Source organism: Carassius auratus, unplaced genomic scaffold, assembly GCF_003368295.1.
Source record: "Carassius auratus strain Wakin unplaced genomic scaffold, ASM336829v1 scaf_tig00017982, whole genome shotgun sequence".
In the NCBI taxonomy this organism is placed as follows: Eukaryota; Metazoa; Chordata; class Actinopteri; order Cypriniformes; family Cyprinidae; genus Carassius; species Carassius auratus.
In genome coordinates this window covers 43,860-52,036 of record NW_020524837.1, presented here as the reverse complement: position 1 = coordinate 52,036, position 8,177 = coordinate 43,860, and the positions used below count along the sequence as shown (strand labels likewise).

General features: G+C 43.3%; 1 long non-coding RNA gene across 2 annotated transcripts; it reads left to right on the top strand.

Annotated features, from left to right (window-relative positions):
• Positions 1-4,146: 4,146 nt before the first annotated feature.
• Positions 4,147-5,768, top strand: LOC113075913 (uncharacterized). 2 transcript variants are annotated; one of them, XR_003281061.1, is made up of 3 exons: positions 4,147-4,187; positions 4,963-5,011; positions 5,492-5,768. It is a non-coding gene; the product is annotated as an uncharacterized LOC113075913 (long non-coding RNA). The 2 variants fall into 2 exon arrangements; XR_003281060.1 differs by having other exon boundaries at positions 5,489-5,768.
• Positions 5,769-8,177: the final 2,409 nt, after the last annotated feature.

Here is an 8,177-nt window from a genome sequence, read left to right as displayed (position 1 = left end):
CTACAGTGCCTATAGAACCACTGCGAGGTCCCAAGAGGGGACTTGCTGAGGGTGAGGTGGATTGAACCACCTGGCCCCTCTCAGGAACCTGAGGATCAGAGCCAGGGCTCCCTCCGTGACTTTCGTAAAGACACGGGGAGACCGGGACAACCCGAATGGGAGAAGCTTGTACTGAAATGCCTGCCCCTCGAAAGCAAACCAAAGAAATGTTCTGTGTCAAGGAAGAATGGAGACATGAAAGTATGCATCATTCAAGTCCATTGCTGCAAACCAATCCAACAGACGAATGCATTCGAAAATGTGCTTGTGCATTAGCCTCTTGAACGGAAGTCTGTGAAGAGCTCGGTTCAAGGCACGCAAGTCCAGGATTGGCCGTAACCCACCTGTTCTCTTGGGTAGGTGCTGTAAAAGCCATACTTCATGACAGCTGGAGGGACCAGTTCTATCACACCCTTGCCAGCAGGGTCGCAACCTCTGTGTGCATGACAGGAGCATCTTTGCCCACTATCATCATGAAAACACCCTGAAACCTGGGGGGACGCTGGGCGAACTGAATCGTGTAGCGGCCGGAGTGAAGGCTGCTGCTGTGGCCTAGCGGGAGTGGCGGAGGCGGCAGGGGGGCACTCTCGGCGACTAGAAGGCTGAGGCAACTGCGTCGTTGGCTGTGTCGGCGGCAGTGGGCAGCAGCAGGCCGCCAGGGCAGGATGGCCTCAGACTGCTTCTGGGTGGCAGAGAACTGCTGGGCAAAATTCTCTACCGCATCACAGAAGAGGCAAGCCTGGGAGACTGCGGAGTTTGGTCCTATCAGACTCCCCCATCTCTGCCATGGTCAGCCATAGGTTGAGCTGCTGGACCACCAAAGTGGACATCACCTGACCCAAGGAGCGCGCAGTAACCTTCATCGACCGGAGAACAAGGTCCGTAGCAGTGCACACCTCCTGCAAAACCCCTGGCTCAGCACTGCCCCTGTGCAGCTCTTTGAGCAGCTTGGTCTGTTAGACTTGAAGGTTGGCCATGGTGTGCAGGGCAGAAGCGGTCTGACCCGCAGCTTTGAAAACCTTGGCCACAGCGTGGATGGCAACTTACAGGCCTTGGAGGGAAGCTTGGGACCACCACGCCATGCAGAGGAGCTCTGAGGACACAGTTGTATTGCAACAGAACACTCCAGTGGGGGAATCTCAGCAAACCCTTTGGCCGCTCCGCCATAGAGTGCAGTGAATGCGGAGGAAGCACCAGAACATTTTCGGGCAGTTAAAGGGGCCGTCCATGAACTGGTCACTTCCTGGTGCACTTCCGGAAAGAAAGGAACCAGTGGGGGGTGCTGCATCAGCACGAGCAGCCCCCATCAACCAATCATCCAGCCTCGAGCGGTAGAGGAAGGGTGGTGGATTCCAGTCAAGCCTGATGCTCTCAGCTTCCCGGGAAAGTACTGTTGTCAGCTCGGGATCAATCTCGAGGCAACGCAGCTGAATTCTCATCTCCCGAGGACTCAAGCCTGCCTTGTGATTCGACGATCGACATAAGGTCTTCCCCCTGAGCCCCAAATGAGATGTCAGGAGCCTGAGAGGGTTAAGGAACTCATCCAGAAACTCAACCGGCTGCAGCATTTGTGAGGGCGGTGTGGCCCAAGGAGGCTGGCTCGTCGGGGAAGCCCACTCGGTAACCCTCAGATCACCCTGGAATCTGTACCTTCAAGGTAATCGAGGCTTGATCTTAACACAGAGATGATCATGTCCCCGCAATGAAAACATTAGTCATCCATGAACGCAGTGTCAGGTTGCCGAAAGCCCAGACATGTGACACAGCTATTGTGGCCGTCACAAGGAGAGATATATCGACTGCACCCAGAAACACACGGCCAAAATGGCGTCTTTAAAAGACGCAAATTCAACCCGTTACTCTTTTGTGAGAGAAACAGCTCTTTCAGTGGCGCTGAAGCGCTCAGGGGAATGCGGGAGCAGATTGCAGGAAATCCAGATGAAACGCTGAATCGTGCCGTCACACCAACACCTCCTGACTCGCTTGTAAGAACTCTGGTGAAAGCAGCAAGCGATGTTCTCAGCTCCGAAGTGAAAGCTTGAGTGCGATTTGCTCATGCTGCTCCTTATATACCTGCATTGCGAGGCGGAGCTCGTGATGCAAATTCCACAGACCAAGGTACTCTGTCTACCATTGGCTCATTTTGTAACCACTCGAAGGTGATTGTACTATCGGCAAGATCCCATCCGTCAGTCTCTTTCTTATGTAATGTAGAACATGACCGACTGAAAGGGAACATATTTTTCAGGCTAGTCAGTGAACGTGCACAGGCTAGTCAGTGAACGTGCACAGTCCTAAGAGCACGTCTCAGAATGCTGTCTGTTTCTATAGAAACCGGGACTTCTAACAGCAGCTAATGCTAATTATCTTGGCCTCCCACCCACCATATCTTCATCCATAGGACTGGTCCCACTGAAAGACAAGGTATTTCCCAATGACTCCATCCTACAGCATTTCACCTCATCCATTAGTGGCACAGTGCTATTTCTATTTCCTTGCATCCTTATATATGGAAATAAAAATCTGAAATGTATATCTGCCTCTGGACAATGACTAATAATGACTGACCTGCACCCAGTTTTTATTAAAATCTCCAGAAGTCACATATGTGACTGGAATCAGCAGGATATGTGATTCGACATCTGGAAATGATGTCTGAATATAGTATTTAGTAGAGGTGCAACAATTAACTCGTTCCATTTGCAGATGTATTTATTAGGATAATCCAAATCGTGGTCGAAACAAGCCAGGATCAAAACCAAACAATCAGTCCTAAACAAAACAAACAAAGGAAACAAAGGAGGGAACTGTAAAAGAAAGGAACTGGAACTCGGAGGACAAGAAGACTATGGAGAAACTCAGAATACGAGAAAGCTGGTAACACAAAGGGTAAATCTCGGGAGATGAGAATGCTGCATACACGAAGGGTAAGCAGTCCATACAAACAACAGGAAAAGACTGGAATATATAGGGAGGTTAATGACAATAGAGTGCCTGCACCTGGTGCAATTAACAGGAGTGCAATCACTGTGAAGACAGGACCAGACTAGAGGAATTCTAGTGCCTATGGTGAAGTGCCTAAGGGGAAGTGAGCCCACTAGTGGACACCCAGAGAAACAGAGACTAAACAGCGTGACATTACCCTTTCCTCCACGGAGCAGCTACCAGATGCTCCATCTGAACCCAAGGGAAAACCAAAGACACAAAGAGACCAGGTCCAGTGCCACCGCCAGCCCTCTCTCGTCTCTCTCTTCTCTGTCGCTCCTCCTCCCATCACCTTTTCTCTCACCTCATCTGTCCTACCCCCAGGTTCCCGCAGGTCCCCGTGAGCGCCCCCCCCCCCCAAAGGGAGGGGGAGGGGGGAGTAGAGAGCAGTCTCGAGGGTACCACCCGGCCTGTGAGGGGCGATGGGGGTATGTGGGGCGGGGCCGAGGGACGTGGGAACAAGGAGTGAGGCCGGTGGGATGATTGGGAAATCAGTCACACCTGCGCCCCACCGCCGGTCTCGAGTCCCACGTAGGAGATGGAAGGATATAAAACTGGAGCGAAGACAGTGAAGGACGAGAGAGGACCAGGCCTGGGCTTTTAGTTGTGTTTGCTTTTATTTTCGTGTATCAGTCGTCCGTGAGGGGCTGATGCGCTGTTTTGTTTATTTTGTGATTATTAAAGTTTCATTTGGATTGTCCGCCGGTTCCCGCCTCCTTCACGATGAATATGGAGTTAATATTATTACAAACGGGAACTCGGAGGACGAAAGACTAAGGAGAAACTCAGAATACGAGAAAGCTGGTAACACAAAGGGTAAATCTCGGGAGACGAGAATGCTGCATACACGAAGGGTACACACTAAAAAATCCTGGGTTATTTTTTCTACCCAAGTGATGTGTTGAGCCATTTGGGTAAATTTTTTGGGTTATTTTCTCAGTCTTGGGCAGTTTTTGGGTAGTTCTATGTAACCCAACCGCTGGGTTATTTTCTGGGTCGTTTTCACTGAGAGCTGAATCAATGCACCCCCTCCCCCACTCGGACACAATAACCCAGCTCATTGGGTCAAATCAACTCCGCGCAGGATCAGCGCAGCGTGGACAGACTGAATTCGAGGTGGAAGGTGGATGCCACACACACGCTGTAATATTTGGAGAAATAAGGTTCGTATCAATATATTTATACATTTGACATGTATTTTTAAACATATTTACACACATAACATAATAATGAGCGAACGAGCGATTAAAAAGGCAAAGAAATGTGCGACAACAGTCACATTTACATGACATTAAATGCACCGCCAGATTCGCTCGTTTTGGTTTGCTGGTAATGCCTGCTGGATAGTAAATACGTTTTCTTCTGTTTTTATGTTTTAAACGACCCTTTTGTCAAAGTCTTACGTTTCTTCTTAACCGTTAACTGACATAATTTACTTCAAAGTCCATTAAGTCAATTCATTTCAATGCCACGAGATCAATGTAATGTAAACGTGCATTCCTTGCCTTGCCCATCCCCCATCTTACTGCATGCAGTGCTAAGTCAAAACAACCCAATTTTTGGGTCATCTGTCGCGGGCATATTTTGGATCATTACAGGAGAAATTATTTTAAAAACAAACTGACTTCAGCCTTTTTTTCTGGTGAAATAAAGGTTTGTATTGGTCTTTTATCATTGAATCGTTACCGATTGGCAAAAATGTGCCATTCTGATTTTAAAATATCAGTAAACGTTATATGATAGATCATAAAGCATCCTGCATTTGCGAGCACCAGAGATAACGTTACCTATTTTTTTCTGTCTGATGTGTTTCGTTTTTTTTTCACAATAAAAATACATTTCTAATCATTTATTCATTTAATAAATGTATTATTATTTGAAATCCAGGTAAGTGTCAATTAATCTTGGACCTAAAATATATAGTTTTTTTTCCCACAGACCCGCTCTTGACTGTCCGTGGTGGCAAATCCACAGCCTTTCGCTGGAGGTGACACTTTTATCTCATCTAATTTGAATGATTGCCATACATTGATCTTAATTAAATTACCATAAACCATAAAAAACAGCTGTTATTATTATTAAAAAGATCCGGTAACGTTATTGTGGTTATACCCGTTTAGTTAAGGGGTTAACGTTACTTCACCCAATAATCAAAATTATGTCATTAATAAGTCACCCTCATGTTGTTCCAAAACCGTGAGACCGTGAAACTGTCTTCCGAAGATGAACGGAGGTCTTACTGGTTTGGAACGACTTATGAGCAAATTATGAGCAAAGTGAAATGTATAAGCAGTATAATTCAGGAATCAGTTTGCATGGAGTTTAGAAACATCCAGGATTTACTAGTTAAATTGTTGAAAAGCTCTGAAGAGTATTTCTGTTTTCATGGAAACTAATCTTTTTACATGTAAAAAATGTTCATAAGCCTCTATTTGATTAACAGCATTATTATTTCTTTGTCCAGTAGAATCAACCGTATCTGAAGAGAGAGCTGAGGAAATTAAACAATGGCTGGGAAACAACACACAGCCCATCAGCCAGGTGGAACAGTACATCTAAAAAATATGTTTGAGGTCCTCCATGAGTTTCCTCAGCTAACTAGCTAACTCAGGCATGGTATGTTAACATAATGTCTTTGTCATATGGTAACATGAGTTATATTAAGTCTTTTTTGAGAAGTTTTTTTTTGTAATTTTTGCTTTTAGATTGCACAGGACTTTCACATTTTACATCAAGATGAAGCCCCAAAACTGTTCGAACAATGGCTGGTATACTGACAGGATCTTGCTTTTTGCGAAGCGAGAAGCAAAGCTTCCATGTACAGCTGAAGAAATGACAGAAGGTTAAAATGTTTCTACAATATTTTGATATTAGGGGCCAGATTTACTAATAGCTTGCACCATAGTACTGTTAGGATTACTAAAGAAATGCAGTGATGAAAAATTGGGCACATTTTTTTTGCAACTAACATTACTGCATATTTGTGGTAGTTTATATATTTTAACCCATTTTTGAGCTTATCAATAATTGCTGCTAGAAAATGCAGCATTTTCTCCTCTCATCTAATTTATTTAGAATGCCAGACAAAGATGTTATAATATTGCTTTTAATTTCTGCTGCTCTTGGTAGGATATATTGGTCATTATGTGTCTGTGTTTTTTTTTTTTTTTTTTTTTTTTGCATATTGTCAGTGGATCAACAGCACAACTTTACACTTCAGTCTACACTTTTATGGGATTTATAGGAACAGGACGCTAATTTGACCTGTTTAGTAAATCTGGCCTAATATTCTCAATGACAACTCGCTACTGTTTTTACTAGTGTTGATGAATGTAATATTATTTTCTTACAGATGCAAAGGGAAATCTTGCACTAAAGCTGTTACCTGTTTTGCTTCCACCTCCACCCTACAAAATTGGCAGAAAAACAGCCCGGGCCAGCATTGATGAAAGCAAAAAAGCTTTCGTTGACATTCAGCCTGTAAGTACGACTTACAGAAATTTACTTCAATCATTTAATGACTTCACCAGGTTGAATACACTACCATTCAAAAGTTTGGGATCAGTATGATTTTTTAAATGTTTTTAAATTAAGTCTCTTCTGCTTACAAAGGCATTTATTTGATCCAAATACAGCAAAAATAGTAATGTTGTGAAATATTGTTACAATAAATTAATATTTGCTATTTGAATATATTAAAAACATTTTTTTTTGTGATCAAAGCTGAATGTCCAACATCGTTATTCCAGTCTTATATATAGTAACATGTTGACAAGATATGCTCCATAAGAACTTTGTAATTTAATTTATAATGTATCTTGGATAAGTAAGTCTGAGCTCACAATTTTTTTTTCTGTACATAATTTTCATTACTAAAACATCTTACTGGCAAATTTCTAGTGTCCTAGCTATAATTAATTTTACTAGACAAATAAAAAAAAAGTATTTTTTTTTCAGTTTCACACTCTAGCAAGTTAAGGTCTTTTGCTTTTGTAGGGCAGAATATAAAATGTAGGAATTAAAAGTGTTAAATTAAAGTAAAATTAAAGTATTTCAAGTGTTACCAAAACTCTTTTGACTTGCTTTGCATCCCTGTCAGTGGCTCTGTCAAAGTGGGCCAGATCAAGCTGTAATAATTTTCAGGTATTTTGCCTCATCCAAAGCTCTTGGCTATACAAGACCTATTGTTTCTAAAGACTGCTTGATTGAATAAACAGTTTCGAATGAATCCCCAACCTACCACCCATACCCACACCCCTGACACTCCCATTCTGTTTCACCTTTATTCATTTGCATTATCTGTCCTTTAGGTTGGAACAAATATGGTGGAGTACCTCCAGCAGGCTGAAGCATCAAGACCTTACCCTTATGTCCTGTAACTTGAAAATGGACACATTGCGTCGCGGGCATTTGTCATCCTCGCAGGAGAAGCTTTGGAACAAAGCACTATTGTTTAAGGGGAAGTCGTGGCCTAATGGTTAGAGAGTTGGACTCGCAATTTAAGGGTTGTGTGTTCGAGTCTCGGGCCGGCAGGAATTGTAGGTGAGGGGAGTGCATGTACAGTTCTCTCTCCACCTTCAATACCACGACTTGGGTGCCCTTGAGCAAGGCATCGAACCCCCAACTGCTCCCCGGGCACCGCAGCATAAATGGCTGCCCACTGCTCCGGGTGTGTGTGTGTGTGTGTGTGTGTTCACTGCTGTGTGTGTGTGCACTTCGGATGGGTTAAATGCAGAGCGTGAATTCTGAGTATGGGTCACCATACTTGGCTGAATGTCACATGACTTTCACTTCACTTCATTGGGACAGTAAATGTATGTTTCAAATCGTTTTATGTTTTTTATGTAAACTAACCGAAACATTGTTTCTATATTAGGGAGTTTATTCATAATATTTTTGAGTTGGAGGGAAGTGAATCCCCAACAGTGAAATTTTTGCACTGGGCACTACATTCTTGCAAGTAGATTATAAGAGGTTCTTTGAACAAACAGTGGTTCAAGAACACGAGGTAGCATTTTAGTTTAAGTTTTATTTGCACATGAGATTTTTGTTCTGTTTTTTTTTTGTATAAACAACTGTTTTATTGCTTGAGGAAGAGTATTACTTTATGCGTACTGATGATTATCAATTACATTTTTATGTAGAAATCTTTT